This window comes from Scardinius erythrophthalmus (genome assembly GCF_964197995.2).
Source record: "Scardinius erythrophthalmus genome assembly, chromosome: 19".
In the NCBI taxonomy this organism is placed as follows: domain Eukaryota; kingdom Metazoa; phylum Chordata; class Actinopteri; order Cypriniformes; family Leuciscidae; genus Scardinius; species Scardinius erythrophthalmus.
Window position 1 is genome coordinate 37,304,078 of NC_138239.1, and position 18,102 is coordinate 37,322,179.

Consider the following 18,102-nt stretch of genomic DNA (forward strand, 5'->3'; position numbering starts at 1 on the left):
TATATAGGGCTGCACAACTTGTATATATTCTCATATACAACACACACACATATATATATATATATATATATATATATACAGTATATATATACTGTATATAAACAATATTTTATGTTTAAGTGCATGCCATGTGACTATTAATTATGTTATATGTGACTATTACATATAATTTATGAATTTATTCCTTATTCTTCTCCAATCAAGAATGGCAGAATGGAATATATATATATACATTAGCCCAAAATATATATAGCAATTATTTTGTCGCATATTGCTGTTTTCATGTGGCGCCTGCAGACTCTTCTTCTTTCTCATTGGTTTGTGCACCATGTGTTCACACCCTGCTAGATAGTACCGGAGTAAGAGCTAAAAATGAAAACAGTAATTCCTCAAAATGTTCTTGCTCCTTAAACAATAGTCTACTGAAGCTTTGTAAAACACTGACAGCCTTCTGAAAGGTCATCGAGTAAATTTTACATTTTTTTGTTATTCTATGCTGTTTAACATCTTGACAATGTGATGCTAATATCTGATGAAGTGTTGACTTTCACAGATATTAATGGCGCATTCTAACCGATGGATTGAAGCAAGATTTGCGAGGAGAGGATTTGACTTAATATTGAGCCATTGTTCTTTACCAAAGCAAAGGCTTACAAGTCCTCTGAGGTGGCGTTTTAATCAACTCTCTTTCTGTTGGCTAAAGCAGCTACGGGACCTCTGTGTTTCGCCAGAAGCCAATGACCCCGCAGTCGCCAATGACAAAACGCGTGTGGCGAACGTCCCTCGAAGCACAAAGCCACCCAGGAATACCGGCGCCCGAAGAGCCAATCCACAGAAAACAGTGGATGGTGTGCAGTGGCTTCGTGCCCATGTGTGCGGGGCAAATGAACGGTGTGAGGACGGCTATGGGGCATTCAGGGCATTCTTAAAATTAAAAGTTATAGTCTATTAGCCTGCGTTTGGTAGCTGAGCACGCGCCCATGCCTAGCGTGGCTGCTAATGGGAAAAGATGTGTGGAAGTGTATGATTTATGGGTGCATGCGAGCAGGGCTGGAATAATTTGGTGCAGAACGGGTACTTACTGAACGGCAACAACTCGGCTACTTATCCGTACTTTCTGGTGATAAATTAGCTCTTGCTTAAAGTGGCCCAGGACCCATTTTTCATTTTGATTACTACACTTGATATCTCTTTCTTTTGCACTCTTTCTATGTCAGCAATGGTCCTTAGCATTTTTTGTGTATCAAGTCAGAGTGTTTAAGTAAACCCTCTCTGCTTCACTCAACCTCTTTTTTTTTATCAACATCCCTATGTAGGGCTCTTCTTTAATCTCCCCCTATCCAGGAGCGGCTGCTCACCGTCCGCCTTTACAGCAATCGTTCACCTGAAAATAACAATTCTGTCACTATGACCTCATGTCAGTCCAAACCCATATGCTGGCTTTTTTTACTTTTTTTTTTGTGGCAGACGAGAGGAGAAATTTGTATAATATTATCTGAACAAATTAATACTTTGCTTTTTCATTGAATAGATCAATTCAAATGAATCCAATCTGATTAAAATTTCTGAGTTTTGTTTATATGAATCCTGCTTCTCATATTTGTTTACATTACAAATATTACATGTATTTTCGAACAAAACGCTAACCCAAACAAAGTCAAAACCAGAGAAAACCACAGCAATAATGTCACCAGAGCTACTACGAGCACAATTGTTGTTTTTGCCTTGAATGTAGGCTGATGGATCTCTGAGCTGAGTGAGTGAGTGGAGGCGGGGCTCATTTGCATATTCATAGAACCGCGCATACTAGGCAAGGCAAGGCAAAGATGATCAAAGATGAGTTTTAAGAGATAAAATGATTGACTATGGTGGGATTTTAACATTTTTAAATTACTGAGTTAAAATTCTCTCTCTCCTCTATTACATGGTCACGTAGACATGCCAGCGCGGGAACAGACAAAAAGTACAAAAGTAGCAAAAAAACACTTTAAATTGTCAGTAAAAAGATTAGTACAGTATGTAATGTAACCCGTAATGTTAAGAGTATTAACTTTTGTATGTAATACATCGCTCTAGGGGTCGGGAAATATTCAAAGTGCTCAGAATATAATAATATTCTGTGTTTTTAAAAGAAAATGAGGGTGTATGTAATATAAGCCATGTTGCTGAGTGCATTACTGCGGTAAACGCTTGCAAAAAGAAGTTCTCCATAAAAAACACCTGCAAGGCCTGGAAGAGCCTTCGCCAGCAGAGTAAAAGTAACATAATGGATTACTTTCCATAAAAGTAACCAAGTTACATAATTAGTTACTTTTTAGGTAACAATATTTTAATGCAAATTAACTTTCCCCAACACTGGTCAGGAAAGCTTTTTAAACGAAAATATATAGTAAATATTCTAGACGTACAGTAAATAAACATTTGCATGTTCGGAAGAAATAAACCACATGTAAGCAGAGTGCTAATTATAAAAGGACACTGGTAAACTTAGACTTCAGGGCACTCATGACACAAGGTATTTTTGAATCTCATTGAAAAGATAGTCCTTTTCAAGCGCTTACATGCTTAGTTTTTTCCTATTGATCGGGTTATTACAGGTCCAATCCGATCGAAATTTCATTCGGATCAAGCTTGGACCGATTAAGGTGTTTACATGAAAGCTTTTTAATCTGAATGAGCCATTATCCAGTAATGAAAGTTCATGGTTGCCACATCTGTCAAGCTCCAAAAGAACACACACACACACACACACACACACACACACACACACACACACACACACACACACACACACACAAATATCATAGACAACAATAGTCCATTTGCACTATATTGCAAGACTGGAACAGACGCATATTTAAGTTATTCATTAAAAATCACCCCCTTCCAAAGCTTGTGTCGTGTCCGTGTTTGTGTCCAAAACTCTAGAATACATTCACATTCAGTTTCTACATTTAAGAAGCAATGCTGTTTTGGCACACACCATTTTTGAATCTGGATGTGGATGTTGAACGACTGGAAAGTGTTTAAGTGGACACCGACTGGTGAAACAGACCCAAATTCAGCAAAATTGGAATATACTCGTATTTATTTTTATGGTATTTTTTGTCTTTTTTAAGACCTTGTGAAAAAGCAGTACAGTTTAGCATACTTTAGATTATTTATCACATACAGATTTTAAATAATTTATTATGAAAATAATATACTTTGAAAAAAATTACTTAAGTGCAAATTGAATGTAATGTTTTTGGACACTTACAGTTTTTTTCGATTGCTAAACGACAGTGGGCACAACTGGAGTCACATGTGCAAAACTCTAACTACAGTCTGCACAGCAGCAGTTCATGTGGACCAAACTCTAGTTCGTTTTTCATTGCTTGAACACAGTTTTCAAAACTCTACACACTTATCCCATGACTTTAACCACAACCTGCACAACACTGTGGATTTACAGCACTTTGTTCAAATGCTAACACACTGCTGTCAAAACTGTGAACCACACATTCAAAACAGAATAAATTTCAGCCTTGTGCCTTTCAAACACTGCTGACTGCCATTTCGGCTGAAAGGCTAAGCAGGTGTCTTGTTTTAGACTTGTTAGTAAACACACACACACACACACACACACACACACACACACACACACACACATACACACACACACACACACATATATATATATATATATATATATATATATATATATATATAGGTAGAGCTCAGAAAGACTAATTTTGGAAATGGAACAAGGAAGACGGGTTTTGATGGGAACTGATGTTGATGAAAACCTGTGGCCTGATGCTAGAGAGAGGCAGGATTAGCCCCTCAATTATTTGTTCGAATTACAGTTTAGTTTCTACCTTTTTTTTTCTCATTACTGTAATTCCGTAAATTGCTACAGACTACAGTTTTCCTGAATTGCTAAAACACATTTCTTGAAACCATCACTCACTTTCTCTAAACCTTAAACACAAAACCAAATGTTCAAACCACATTCACAAAAACGTCTCGGGTTACGTATGTAACCCTCGTTCCCTGAGTAGGGAACGAGACGCTGCATCGATACTCGATACTTTGGGGAATGCCTTCGGCATGAAGCGTCTGAAGTCTACTATACAACTATTCCAATCTGGATTGGTGCAACGTCATTACGTCATCCGTGACGTCGCATGTGACGGTGATCCGGAAGCTATAAAACGGTCACAGGAACCAGGAAATGTTAGCTTCTAATTGGTCAAAGCAAGTCGTTCTCAGGGGCGCGAAAAGTGTGGCCGAGGGATGCAGCGTCTCGTTCCCTACTCAGGGAACGAGGGTTACATACGTAACCCGAGACGTTCCCTTTCGTAAAGGGAACTCCCGCTGCATCGATACTCGATACTTTGGGGAACGAATACCCACGCCGCCACACTGAGAGAAAAAACGCCCTGGTACAAAGCATCTGGTACACTCAAGGACGATAGGATGAGTAGAGGGCAGATCCAAACTAGTTTGTTATAAGATTTGGTGTAAGAAGGGGAGGTGAGGAGCCAGAGGCTCAACTGACCTCATGGAAAGGGAAACCCCAGACAGTAGAAATTAATAAATAAGAGGTGAAGGCAAGAGCGCACCTTGTACTTTAAATATGAGTGGTTTCTTCAGATAACCAACTGTCTAATTGATAAAGGGGAATAGCTCCTACCCTTGATACATTACTAGATGGATTGACTTCTCCCAGCCCGAGGCCTATCATAGGAACCTCCAAGGCTAAACTTTGACCATCCGACACATGCGATGGAGGATGGAATACCTGAAGAATCATGATATTGCCTACCGGCACCTCGGTACCGGGGCAACAATGATTTAGAGTGGCTCCTACGCTAGTAAGTGAGAGGGGGCAGCACCACCTCTCTTACAGGGAGTAAGACAAGCATGAAGCAGACTCAATAGATTCTTCTATATATTCATATATACTAGTACATAGTCATATACGTCATCCACAGGACATGATGGGCGCCAGGGATCACCCATCAGCCTGATGCCAATGGGCTGGATGACCAGGATTCATCCTCCAATCTACAGGAACATGGAGTTTCAGTGGGAACGTCCTTTCGAGAACACCCTAAGAGGCTTGCGGAGGGCACTGAGGCCGCCACAGAGGCCCTAAGCATGAACAGGAGATCCCGTTAGAGAGCGGGATGGAACACCAGTACTGAAGCCAGTGGGCAGTAATACACTGGGTTCAATGCCCTCCCTAACTTAATTGTTTAGTTCCTAGTAGAGTGGGGTTCTAGTATGGATGTCCTGACCACCTCGGTGGAAAGGGCAACCTAATTATAGGTGGGACCCCCTCAGGGGCCAGACCCATAGTCTCCATAACTCTGGTCGGGGATGAAATAATGTACCATCAGCCTGAGACAGAAGATCTCTCCTAATAGGAACCTTCCATGGAGGACTCTCCAGGAGACTAATAATGTCCGAAAACCAAATTCGGGCCGGCCAGTACGGAGCTACAAGGAGTAGTCTCACTCCGTACCTCCTGACCCTTTCTAGAACCCCAGGGAGCAGAGCGATCGGGGGAAAAGCGTACAGACGTGACCTCGGCCACATCTGTACCATGGCATCCAAGCCCAAAGGAGCTGGATGTGAGAGAGAGTACCAGAGCGGGCAATGAGAGTTCTCATGAGAAGCGAACAGGTCAACCTCCGCCCGGCCAAACTCTCTCCATATAAGCTCAACCACTTCAGGGTGGAGCCGCCATTCCCCGGGCCTCAGCCCCTGCCTCGACAGGATGTCTGCTCCCATATTTTCAACCCCAGGAATATACATAGATCTGACAGAGAGAATCTTGTCCTGGGACCAAAGAAGGATTTGATGAGCCAATCTACAAAGAGGGCGAGATCTCAAACCTCCTTGGCGGTTGATATAAGAGACCACCGACATATTGTCTGTCCTAACAAGAACATGATGGCCTCTGAGGTCCACAAGGAAGTGCCTCAGGGCAAAAAATACGGCCAACATCTCCAAGCGATTGATATGCCATGTGAGATGATGGCCCTTCCAAGTACCTCGGGTGTGACGGCCTTCCATAACCGCACCCCAGCCCGTGAGGGACGCATCCGTGGTCAGAGTTTTTCTCTCACATGGTGCTCCCAAAACCGGGCCCTGAGACAGGAACCATGGTTTCTTCCATACGACAAGAGAACGAAGGCATCTGCGCGTAACTCTGATCGTACGAAAAGGGTTTCCCAGAGGAGAAAATCCCTTGTTCCTGAGCCACCACTGCAAGGCCCTCATATGGAGCAGACCAAAGGGTATTACCGTGGAAGCTGCAGCCATAAGACCCAACACTCTTTGAAAATGTTTGACAGTGATAGCCTGGCCTAGCCTAATACTCTTCATTGTGTGTAAAATGGTATTAATACGAGCAGGAGACAATTGTGCCCGCATCGTGGTTGAGTCCCACTCTACTCCCAGGAACGTCGTTCTCTGAAGAGGAGTTAAGGAACTCTTCTTCACATTGAGTCTCAACCCCAAGCACCTCAAATGACGCAAAACAACATCTCGATGTTGAATCGCCAGTTCTTTTGACTGAGCTAAGATGAGCCAGTCATCTATATAATTCAAGACACGGATCCCCTGAAGTCTCAAAGGAGCAAGGGAAGCATCCATACATTTAGTGAAGGTGCGAGGTGATAAGGCTAGGCCGAAAGGAAGAACTCTGTATTGATAAGCTTTTCCCCCAAAAGCAAATCTAAGAAACTTCCTATGATGTGGGATGATGGAAATATGAAAATAGGCATCCTTAAGATCTATCGTTACAAACCAGTCCTCGGATCTGATTTGTTGAACGATCATAGGTATAGTCAACATTTTGAACTTAACCCTCTGAGGTCGACAAACGCGCCGGCGCGTTTTGCTGGATTTTCTCCACATTGTAGCACTTTAAACTTAAATTTCTCCGTCATTTATGGTCATACAGAAAAAATAAATATAAAAAAAGAATCTGTGGTATTTCTACTTTTCTATGTGTCCACTTCCAATCAAATCAAAACATTGTGCTTTTGTAAAATAAGGAAAAAAAACAGTGTGTGCGTTCTGCCTCTCCGTCGCGGTGAACTTTTTTTTCTTGAGCACGTCTATAAACTGAAACAAAACTCAGCGAATACTTGTTACACATTTATGAGCCATACACCTTTATAAACATTTAAGTGTGTACTTTTAAATGATCGGATTCAAAACGAAAACAAATATTCTCTGTTTAAGTAATTTGTATAAAACCAACAAGATTTCCAGCTTCTCAAACGCTTCCTAATTATTTTTAATTCGGCCACGCCCACTCGCGCAAAAGATATTCACATGCAAATCTCCACATGGAACGCGATCGCCCTCATTACCTCAACAACAAAACACTTCACTTTTCGTCGAGTTTGAAAGACGTGCCTGAGCTTACATTGGATTTACATCAGAAGAAGAAGAACGATATTTGAAGACAAGAAAGATAAGGTAAGAAATTCTTACATATTAGTTTGCTATTGTTGCATAAATTTCACATTGCAGTTGAACTGTTGCTAGATATATGGTGAATATTATAATATTTAGACCCGTGTTTACTGTTACTGTGTTTGTGGATATCTGCTCAAACGTAGATAGGCTATGTATATGGTAGGCCTAACCATAATGTTTTATATTTGATCGCAATCGCGTTTTAATGTATCATATTTTTGATCGCGATCGCGTTTGAATGTATCATATTTTGGAAAAGCAAAACGCTCCAAACGGCTTCATGTTTTTACTATTATCTCATTTCATATCATCATAACGAATGGAAACATTTGAAGTAACATGATAATCAATATATTTTTCTCTAGCTTAGTTGTTACTGAAATCTTTTTGAAAATATATATAGGCTGCTATATTGTTATTATTTTATGCAGCACTGCGCATAGCCTATACCTACAAGGCACAACAAACCTGGTGTTCATTATATATTGTTGGAAACATTTGTGTGAGTGTGTGTGTGTATTCTGTGAATTTTAAAAAGCAATTTTAACAAGAAAAATCTAAAATGTATTCCCAAAATCGTGCAGGCCTTTCTCTTGATATCAGTATGTTCACTTTTTTTTTTTCAGGGCCCAGATGCCACTGAGTCCTGCTGACTTCAACATTCACAGTACATGTCTCTGTACATGAACATGGTAAAGTGAAAATCAAACACCTTAGAAAATGAAAGGTATGTACAATGTTTTTAGGAATGGCACAAAGGTCTCTTTCTTCAATAAGTGCTTTTTGTTGTGTATCTTTAGATTATGTTGTGTTGTAAATAAATCCAAACAATTTTAAAAGCCATTCTTTTTTAAATCTCCTCATTCTTTGTGCAAGGTTGGTCAGAATGATGGGCCCTGATAAGCTCCTAATAGGGCCATTAGGGAGGTTCTTTGTCTTTCTCAGGTGTGGAAAGCTTTCATATTAATGAGGTGATCCGCCCCTTTCGCATATTGCTTTCTAACACAAAACACGTCGTAAAATTTTTAAATCAATATATTGTCTTCTCTGAATGAGCAGTCAGGGTGATTCTCACATCGTTTTGGAGCAAATATTCTAGGCTACGTGATACAATTTTCAAAAGTCTTGTGAAGAAATAATCAGTATGGGTTTCATGACCTTATTTCAGTGAGAATTTATTTTTGTATTTTCACAAACCACGCATAAATGTCATTATCTCAAAACTACAAACTTTTACATACATGCTGCTGATATATTATTGTAGCAGAGTTTGTGCTGAATACAGTGTAATTAGACTTTAGCCATGAAAATGTCACAAGTAACAGAAATAACCACAAATGTCAGAGCATGTCAGAACACCTCCAGGGCCCAGAAAACAGCTCAGACCTCAGAGGGTTAAATCTCCTCAAAGATTTATTCAATACCCTGAGATCTATAATGGGACGCAGCCCACCATCCTTTTTTGGAACTATGAAGTACCGGCTGTAGAACCCGGAATCCCTCTGCTCTAAGGGCACATATTCTATGGCCTCCTTAGCTAGGAGAGTCTGAACTTCATCTTCCATTACCTGAGCCTGATCAGGAGATACCAGCGTATGAATAACACCACTAAATCTGGGTGGTCTAAACTGGAACTGGATTCTATATCCCTTCTCAACTGTACTCAGGACCCATTGAGATATATTTTGAAGACCCTTCCAGGTGTCTAAATAATCTACTAAGGGAATTAGTCTCTCAGGACTAACCTCAGGTTTTCTATTCACATCTCTAGTTTCATCTTTGTTTATATTTTCGGTGACCTGAAGCACTCTTCTGGCAGGAACTAACCGAATCATTTTTTCTACAGGCCTCGTGAGAGGTAGCGAACGTTTCAGAGCAATAGATTTCATAGGAACACTCTGTGAAATACATTCGCTAGAATTCGATGCGTCCCGAAGCGCACTTGACGGCGGGAAGCAACATCGATTTCCTGAGGGCTCCGCGGAGCGAAGTTTTGAGGAGGTCGGCCTGGTATGCCTGCAACAGCCCCATCGTATGCAGACAACTACCAGCCCGACCTGCCGCCATATATGCCTTCCCAACCAAGGCCGATGTTGTACGGCAGGGCTTAGTGGGAAGCGCCGGAGCCCGCAGGGATGATGCAGCGTCAGGGGAGAGGTGCGACGCAAACGACTCTTCAACCCTGGGCATCATCCCATAGCCCTCCTCCCTAGCACCCATTATATTTGAATACAGATGGACATTGGGGCTAGATATTCTCGAGGAGAAGGGCTTATTCCACGATCTCGACACCTCGGTGTGGAGATCGGGAAAAAATGGCAGACTCCGGCGTAGAGGTTGTGACCGGGACTGCAGGAAGCGCTCATCGAGTTTACTTTTTACTGTCGCTTCCTGCGTCTCAGATGGCCAGTCGATGTTTAACTTTTGAACTGCCCTAGTCACAACCTCTAGCAGCTCCTCAAAGGCAGGGGAATGGGGTGGCGATCTTTCACATTCCCCTGCCTCGATGCCCAAAATATCTAGTTCCTCGGAACCAGATAATTCGAGCATCGGTTCCTCAACAGGGGCGGAAGAAGCCGCAGCGCGGGCTTCCGCACCCTGAGCGGAACTATGGGAACTAGCTTCAGAATGCTGAGAAAGGGCCGAAGCCGTCTCAGCATCATCCACTAGATCCCGCTGCGATCCCCATGAATGCAGACGCCGCGCTGCCTCGACAGACGCGGGACCTGATCCACGGGGATCGCGGGGCTGGCCGCTTTCAGAAAACATAGCTCGCCGGGAGCGGAGCGTTCTTAGGGGCATGATTTCACAGTTTGCACAGACAGCGCCCTCGAGCGCTGCCTGTGCATGCTCCACTCCCAAACAAACTACACATAGCGAGTGTGTGTCACCCTCAGCGAGAAAACGCGGGCAAGGGGACGCACACTGCCTGAACTGTTTCTCAGCCATTTCTTTCTTTAATATATATATCACTCTCTCACGGACAAACAACACCAAATAAGACAGACAAGTTGTACATAGAGCGCTTGCTGAAGACCAGAAGCTAACATTTCCTGGTTCCTGTGACCGTTTTATAGCTTCCGGATCACCGTCACATGCGACGTCACGGATGACGTAATGACGTTGCACCAATCCAGATTGGAATAGTTGTATAGTAGACTTCAGACGCTTCATGCCGAAGGCATTCCCCAAAGTATCGAGTATCGATGCAGCGGGAGTTCCCTTTACGAAAGGGAACTCTGACTCTTCTGGCAAAATCAAACAATTGCTTCAAAACCATTTTATCTGTTCTCAAACTCAAACAATGTTCTCAGATCACACACACAGCGAGTCAAAATTATAAACACTACAGATCATTCATTACACACTACATCAAAAAATGGAGAACACAGAATCCAAAGCATGCAGTTACAGAAAAAAAGTATATTGTAACAAAGTAAACAAATTTAGCAATTATGTAAAAAAAGTATAGTAATGACAACTTCCTGGAGGCCTATCGAATGTCTGTATATTCACCACTTGCATACTGTGAAAATACAGTGACCCAACTGCAAAAGCCAAAAAGGTTACAGTAAAAACTCTAAATGAAAAGCATGTTATAGTAAAGCACACTCAGAAGAGTTGAGCAACTGCAGAATCAAGGTCAGTGAGAGAGATTTTATTCAGCTTTATGTCTTCATGTTGGGTCCGGCCGGAGGAGTTTCTCCACGTCTCAGACAATGTCATCTCTGCAGGAAAAGGGAAAAACCCTAAAGCAGATCCAGCCTTGACAATTCTCCACACCTTGCTCTTCCTCGTCCTCATCCTCTTCCGGCTTGTTCACCTCCTCTTCCTCGTCCTCATCCTCTTCTCCCTCTTATATTGTTTCCCTCCATTGTTGGTATCAACATTCAGTGCAACATTTTGAGTAAATTTTGGGACTCTGAACTGACTTGTATTATGTACAGTTGGTTTGGTCACATCATTAGAAATATGTGTGAATAATTTTGAGTCGTTGTGTGTAAACGATGACAACTGTGTTGCAGTTGTGTTTAACTTTCGCCTACCTGTGTTTAGCATTTTGAAATGTAAGTGCATCACAGTGCAAAATGTGTTTTAGTGAATGAGAATGTGTTTAGAGTTTTGAAAAGAGTGCATGAGATTTGCAAACTGTGTTTTACAGTAACTACCTGAACTTGTTTAATGTTTTACAGAAAGAGTGATTTATTTGACAAATTGGTTTAGACTATTGAGAATTTGGTTCAGAGAATGGGGTTTAGTGTTTTAGCAATTCAGAAAAACTGTTTTGAAGCAAACTGCTAATTTTCATTTACCTTAAAGAATTGTTATGTTCTAAAAATTTAAATAAATCATGTGAAAGAATGTCACTCTTTTCTTTGAAGAAAATATTACTTTGTATGAAGTCACTGAAATTGTTCAAACTGTAAAGATGGAAAAGTTTGTATTTTCTGTATTGGTGTTTGATGCTAGTGTTTTTCCTCTCAGTGTGTTCTGAGTGACAGTGTGTGTTATCTCAGTGAGGGTTGTGTATAGTGTTTGGCTGCACTGAGCCTGTTTTGAGCCATGTGTTAAGAGTTGTGTTGCTTGGAGTGAGTTTTGCAGGTGATGTGAACTGTTTAGCTCAGGTGACTGCTGGTAGTGCAGACTGTAGTTAGAGTTTTGCACATGTAGCTCCAGTTGTGCTCACTGTCATTTAGCAATCAAAAAAAACTGTAATTGTATGTTCTTTACAACTGAAAATGAATTTTAGTTTACATTCATATTAAAGGGTGCTTTTATGTATGGTAAACTACTGTAAAATATTACAAAGTGCACATTGTAAAAGTGTGTTAAAGTCCCCCTGTAGTCAATAATTGTATCCCTTAAAACTCATCTTTGATCACCAAAATGACATATTTAAATGTTATTTTTCAATGCCATAAAATATCTTGAATGTAACTCGACACCCTTGCCTCATTTAGTATGCGCGGTTCTATGAATATGCAAATGAGCCCCGCCTCCACTCACTCACTCAGCTCAGAGATCCACTGGTTGATGATCACACGTTGATCTGATTGGTTACAAGGTAGTTTGTGCCGTCAGAAACACCAGCGATTTCAAAGCGTGTTTTTGAGACTGTCTTTGGTTCACTGCAGTTTTAAGGAGGAAATACTCAGCAATGCTGTCGACTTATGAATTTACACATGGTTTGTCTTAAAGGTGCTCTAAGTGATGTTGGGTGACGTCACTTCTTGTTGACGTTTAAAGTGTTGTCAAACAAAACGGAGGCTAGCTAGACCCTCCCTCCCCCTCATCCGCGCACTAACCCCCCAAACCCCACCCCAAATCCTTCTTGTCGGTTATTGGCTGGAACAGTTTGTTATGTTTGGTGGTGCGGGTGAGCCCAGTTTGTTTTTCTTGCTGTTTGTGGAGCCTGGGCTGTCTACAGAGACCGCGTTTTTTTACAGTGTGTTCAGGGGACAGGCAGCTAGCGGAAGTGAGGAGATGTTTGCTGTATGTGACAAAAAAAATAAAAAATTGGCCTAAAAAACGTGTGACATCGCTTAGAGCACCTTTAAAGCATATTAAAATATAGACACACATGGACATATAAACAACATTAAAAGCTTGATTTTCAGCACAGGGGGACTTTAAAGGGACACTCCACCCATTTGCATTAAGCTTTGCATTGTTAGAAACCCAGTCATACTACAAACTCTCATTTTCCCCTGAGACGGGAGAAATCCGTTATTTACCTCTTACACTTCCTCCCACAATGACGCAAAAATCGTCATTTTGCGTCATTGTAGGAGGAAGTGTAAGAGGGGGGGATTTCTGTTGAGACTACAAGCACTAGTTCCTCATCTTTCCCAGGGGGCGGGACCCGCTCACGCTACAGACCTATTACAGATCAGTGGGTGGGACTTTACTCTCTGAAACTGAAAGCAATATCCTCCATCTTGTTTGAAGCTAAGCTAACAGGCGCTGTGGAGACAGATGTAAAGTTATGACAATAGCGGAGGAGAGTGCTCAATATGATATAGAAGAAGAGGATTTCGGAAGTCTGATGCTTGAATCAGGTGTTTGTGGCTACCTTTACAAGCCGCATTATAGCGAAGAGCAGCCGAGGCAGAAGACCTGCCTGCCGCGGACGAGGAGCCCGGACTGGCTCGAGTTAGGGCGGACTGGTGGCGCCGGTGATCTCACTATGCAACTCATTGACTGCAAGATGCAACTACGAACACAGAGATAGAGTCCGTCTGCGGCAAAGAATTTCAACGCTGACAATTTCTCCTGGACGAAATCTCTGAATCAGACGAGGACACGGACGTTTGTGTTGTGAACCATCCTAGTTTCGCACCGCATATGTTCTGACTGAACATCCAGGTACCATGCAATAATTCACCTTTTCGAAAGAAATACAAACGAGGAGAAATGCACTAATGAGTTCGCCAACTAACTAGACATTTTGTGTGAATGTGAAATGAATTTCAAGCTCTGGTGGTAGCTAGCTTTGTAGACGGAAGAGTGATGTCTCTTATAGGCAGATATGCGCTTTCTGGATAAGTGGGAGTAGCTTGCGGAGCTGTGCAATGTGGTGCATTGTGGGAGTTGTTGTCTTTCATACAAATGCGTCCTGAAGTTATTTTTTGTCTTTCCTCGGTCACGAAGGCACCAAATTCAAAATTTATTTTACATTTCGACTACATATATGATCCACTTTAAATAAAAAACAATGTTCAAATGGGTGGAATGCCCCTTTAAGAAACAGTAATGAAAGTGTGCTCTCTCTAAGTACACTTGCAAGTAAGTGTTTTTTAAAATCTAAATATATACTTCAAGATTTATAATGTCTCATTCAAAACAATTATGTGCACTTCTTTTTCACACGGGAAGCTTGTTTCATTAAAGATAAAAACAGTATACAGTTTGCCACAACAAGAGGTTGTGTAAATAGTGGCAGAATTTCCATTGTCCAGCTGGACTACTGGTTTAACTCAGCTCTGTTGTAGTGCAGGAGAAGTCCAGTATATATAGTCTGGTTCCTGCATATCAAAAGCTCTGTGGTTTGGCTCATTGACTGTTGGCTTCTTGTCCAGCTGCCAGAAGACTGGAGCCCTGTCATTCAGCCCGCGACCCCGGCCGGGACCTTCCCCTACTGGGACAATGTTCCCATTGATCCGGGCTTGGCTGGAGTGACAGGACGCCGCCTCTGTCAGGGAAATAAGCAGGTAAAATATTAAGTTATGGAGGCAGGTTTCAATCAATAAGCAGCCCTGTGACTGAGGTGGGCTCTGAGGTTGTGTGTCCCACCAAAGGAGCCTCATAATGCAATTGAGGGATTTGAAGCACACATGGATCCGTTCCAAAGCACCACAGACATCAGCCATCCCATCCAGACATAACTGGAAACTCACAGATTTCACCAAGCGGCCAATGTTGTTATTGAGCAAGTTGGCATCTGCTAGTCACTTCAATTTCCAGGACTCCCAGCAGATCCAATGCCTTGTGTTCCAACACAGAGTAAACTAATAAAACATATGAACTATGGCATAATGGGAGAATTCCAACAGAGGGCGCTGGTCCGTGAACCAGCGCTGGAAGTGTTGTTATTGTCAGCTACAACTATAAAAATCATACTCATTTACTGAAATTAAATTGAAATAAAATATAAATATTAGATGAAAAACTCGAAAACCTTAAAAACATAAAAGAAAAATACTGGCTTGGCAACTAACTGACAAAAAATTTTAAATAAAAAGTTGGGATAGTTCACCCTAAAATTAAAATTAAGTCATCATTTACCCACCCTGGTATTGTACTATTGCCATACCGTACACACTTTTTTCTATTTCGGACCACAAAAGTAGATTTTTTATTTTTTTTTAAACGTGATGCTCACGCTCGTCCAAATAAGGACAGTGAATAGTGACAAGCATCAAGTTTTTTTTTAAAAGATGCAATAGTATCACAGAATGAGCCCATGGGACATGTGTCGTATATAATCCAAGTGTTCTGGGGGTTTACGGTAGGGTTTGAAAAACAAACTGGCAGGATTTTATTTGGAAAAAGCAGATTTTTAGCTAAAACTCTAGTCCTTGGAGATTTATGTAATGTGAGACAATGACTACTGTCACTTTGAGAGTCGAAAAACATATACAGGTAAAACAAAACTAATCTCTGTGGCTCCTAATGATACACTGAGGTCTTATGAAGCGAAGCAACTGGTCTGTGCATGAAACTGAATATTATTTACAATAATATTACCTGTAATATAAAATGAATAAAATAAAAATAAATAGACGCCTCATCTTGGATGGCGTGAGGGTGAGTAAATGAACAGCAAAGTTTCATTTTGGGGTGAACTATCTCTTTAATATCTGCTAACACTTTATTTTGATGCTCCCCAACAGACATACTGACTATAAGTAACTTTGCAAATACATGTCAACTTATTCTAACCTAAATCCGAACCTAACAGTCTATTAATACTCTAATGAGAGTTAGTTGACAAGAACCAAGAACGGTTCACTGAAAGGTACTTTGGGGAACCAAAAAAGTTGTTCTATGGCATTGCTGGGAAAAACCCTATTCAAACCTTTATTTTTAAGAGTGTATTTTGGTGCAAGTGCTCTATCAGCCTCCAGGGCGGAAACAATCGTTTTATGAAATGCATCAATAACATCTGCCCTTGTTCCTTTGAAGGAAAGGAAAGTGCTCTCAATTGCACAGCAGAACAATATAGGCCTGGATGTCATTATTCATGTGGTTGGGCTGTGGGACAGGAGTCACGACACAACCCTGGCCTTTCAGACCCCTGCATGTCAGGTGAGGCCACTGCTTCATGTTAGTCCCAGCAGGACCAGCGAGACGGGCCCGGGACGAGCTGACGAAGCCCACCCTGCGCCGCTGATAAAATGTTAATGTAATTAACAGATAATGACTGTTGTTTTTAGCTGTCGATAAAGGATCCGACTCCTGCAAAGTCACATTCAGATATCTGCCAGCCATTGTTGAATCCAATTATTTCCTAAACACTCCCCCTCACCTGTCTTCATCGGCGCGTGCCCTCCTACCTGTCTGTCTCTGTCTGTCCTCCTCTAAAGCTGACAGATATCCTGCAGCGCTGACAGCAGAAGAGCCGACTCGCATGTATCTGCAGTTGACTTCAAATCTGACACGTTTTGGAACATCCTCCAATGTCATCAACAGCCAAACTGGTTATAGGTATCTGGATTATTCCACTCTCAGAATAAATGGTCAATGGGGTTCTATATAGAACTCCAGGGTTCTGGACTCAGTTAAAGAACACTTTATGCCAAGAAGGTTCTACGTCTTACATGATTGCATATTAATTTCACATTTAATTGTATGATAACGTATAGCCTATGTTTCTGGGCTGTTTATTTCAAAAGATAAATACATTAATAATTTAATTGCAATTCTAAGTGAATTAAAACAAAATTGATTAATTAAAATTAAATCCAAAAATGATGGGAACCCCTGAAAGGTTCTATATGAAGTGTCTGAAAGTTCTACATATAACCTTGTTTTGAATAGTTTGAAGATTCGAAAAACTAAGTACTTGTAATTGGATTATATTATGTTTTAAAACACTCATAATCAGATTACAGTGACTTTTTTGGTAACACTTTAGTTCAGAGTCCAATTCTCACTATTACCTTGTTGCTTATTACTAGGATATTGGTTTGTTTATTAGTATTTATAAAGCACATATTAATGCCTTATCCTGCATGATCATATTATACATCCCTTAATCACACAATACCTAAACTTAACAACTACCTTACTAACTATTAATAAGAAGTAATTAGGAGTTTATTGAGGCAAAAGTCATAGTTAATAGTGAGAATTGGACCCTAAACTAAAGTGTGACCACTTTTGCTATTGATTACACACAATGCTGGTCAATTATTCATAATCTATTGCTTCGTTTTTATCTTTTAAATTTTCCTTTCTAACCTTCTGTAACCCAATTCAGAGGCTGCATCCTTCGAAGGACATGTTACCTAAAACCTGTAATGTGAAAAATTGTGCAATAATGCAATTCATGTTGTTGATAACAAAGACTGAAATATATATTCCTGTTTTTCTTTACATTTTTATATCGATAGGTTATTTTGAATAGATTGTCCTATTCAAATCAATGTGATAAACATGTGAGGTCAAAAGTAATCTAAAAGTAATCCAAAAGTAGTCTGATTGGTTTCACTTTATTTTGATGGTCCCTTTAACACATACTGTTGCACCTACATGTCTACTGACTCTCATTAGAGTGTTAGTAGAGTATTAGTAGAGTATTAGTAGACTGGTGAGTTAGAATACGTTGACATTTAGTTGCAAAGTTACTTATAGTCAACAGAATGTTCAAAAGGGACCATCAAAATAAATTGTTATGTCTGATTATTATTAGCAAAAATGTGTAATGTATTACTTACTAGCAACCATTTGCGCCATGTAATTTGCAATTGGTAATGGATTACAATTTGTAAGTAGGCTAATCTACATGTACAGCTGGGTATTTTCCTCTACATAGAGATATATGTAAGTACTAGCCTACACTTGTTCCCTACGTAGTGCACTTCAGACCGAACATATCCTCTCTATAGAACTCAAATT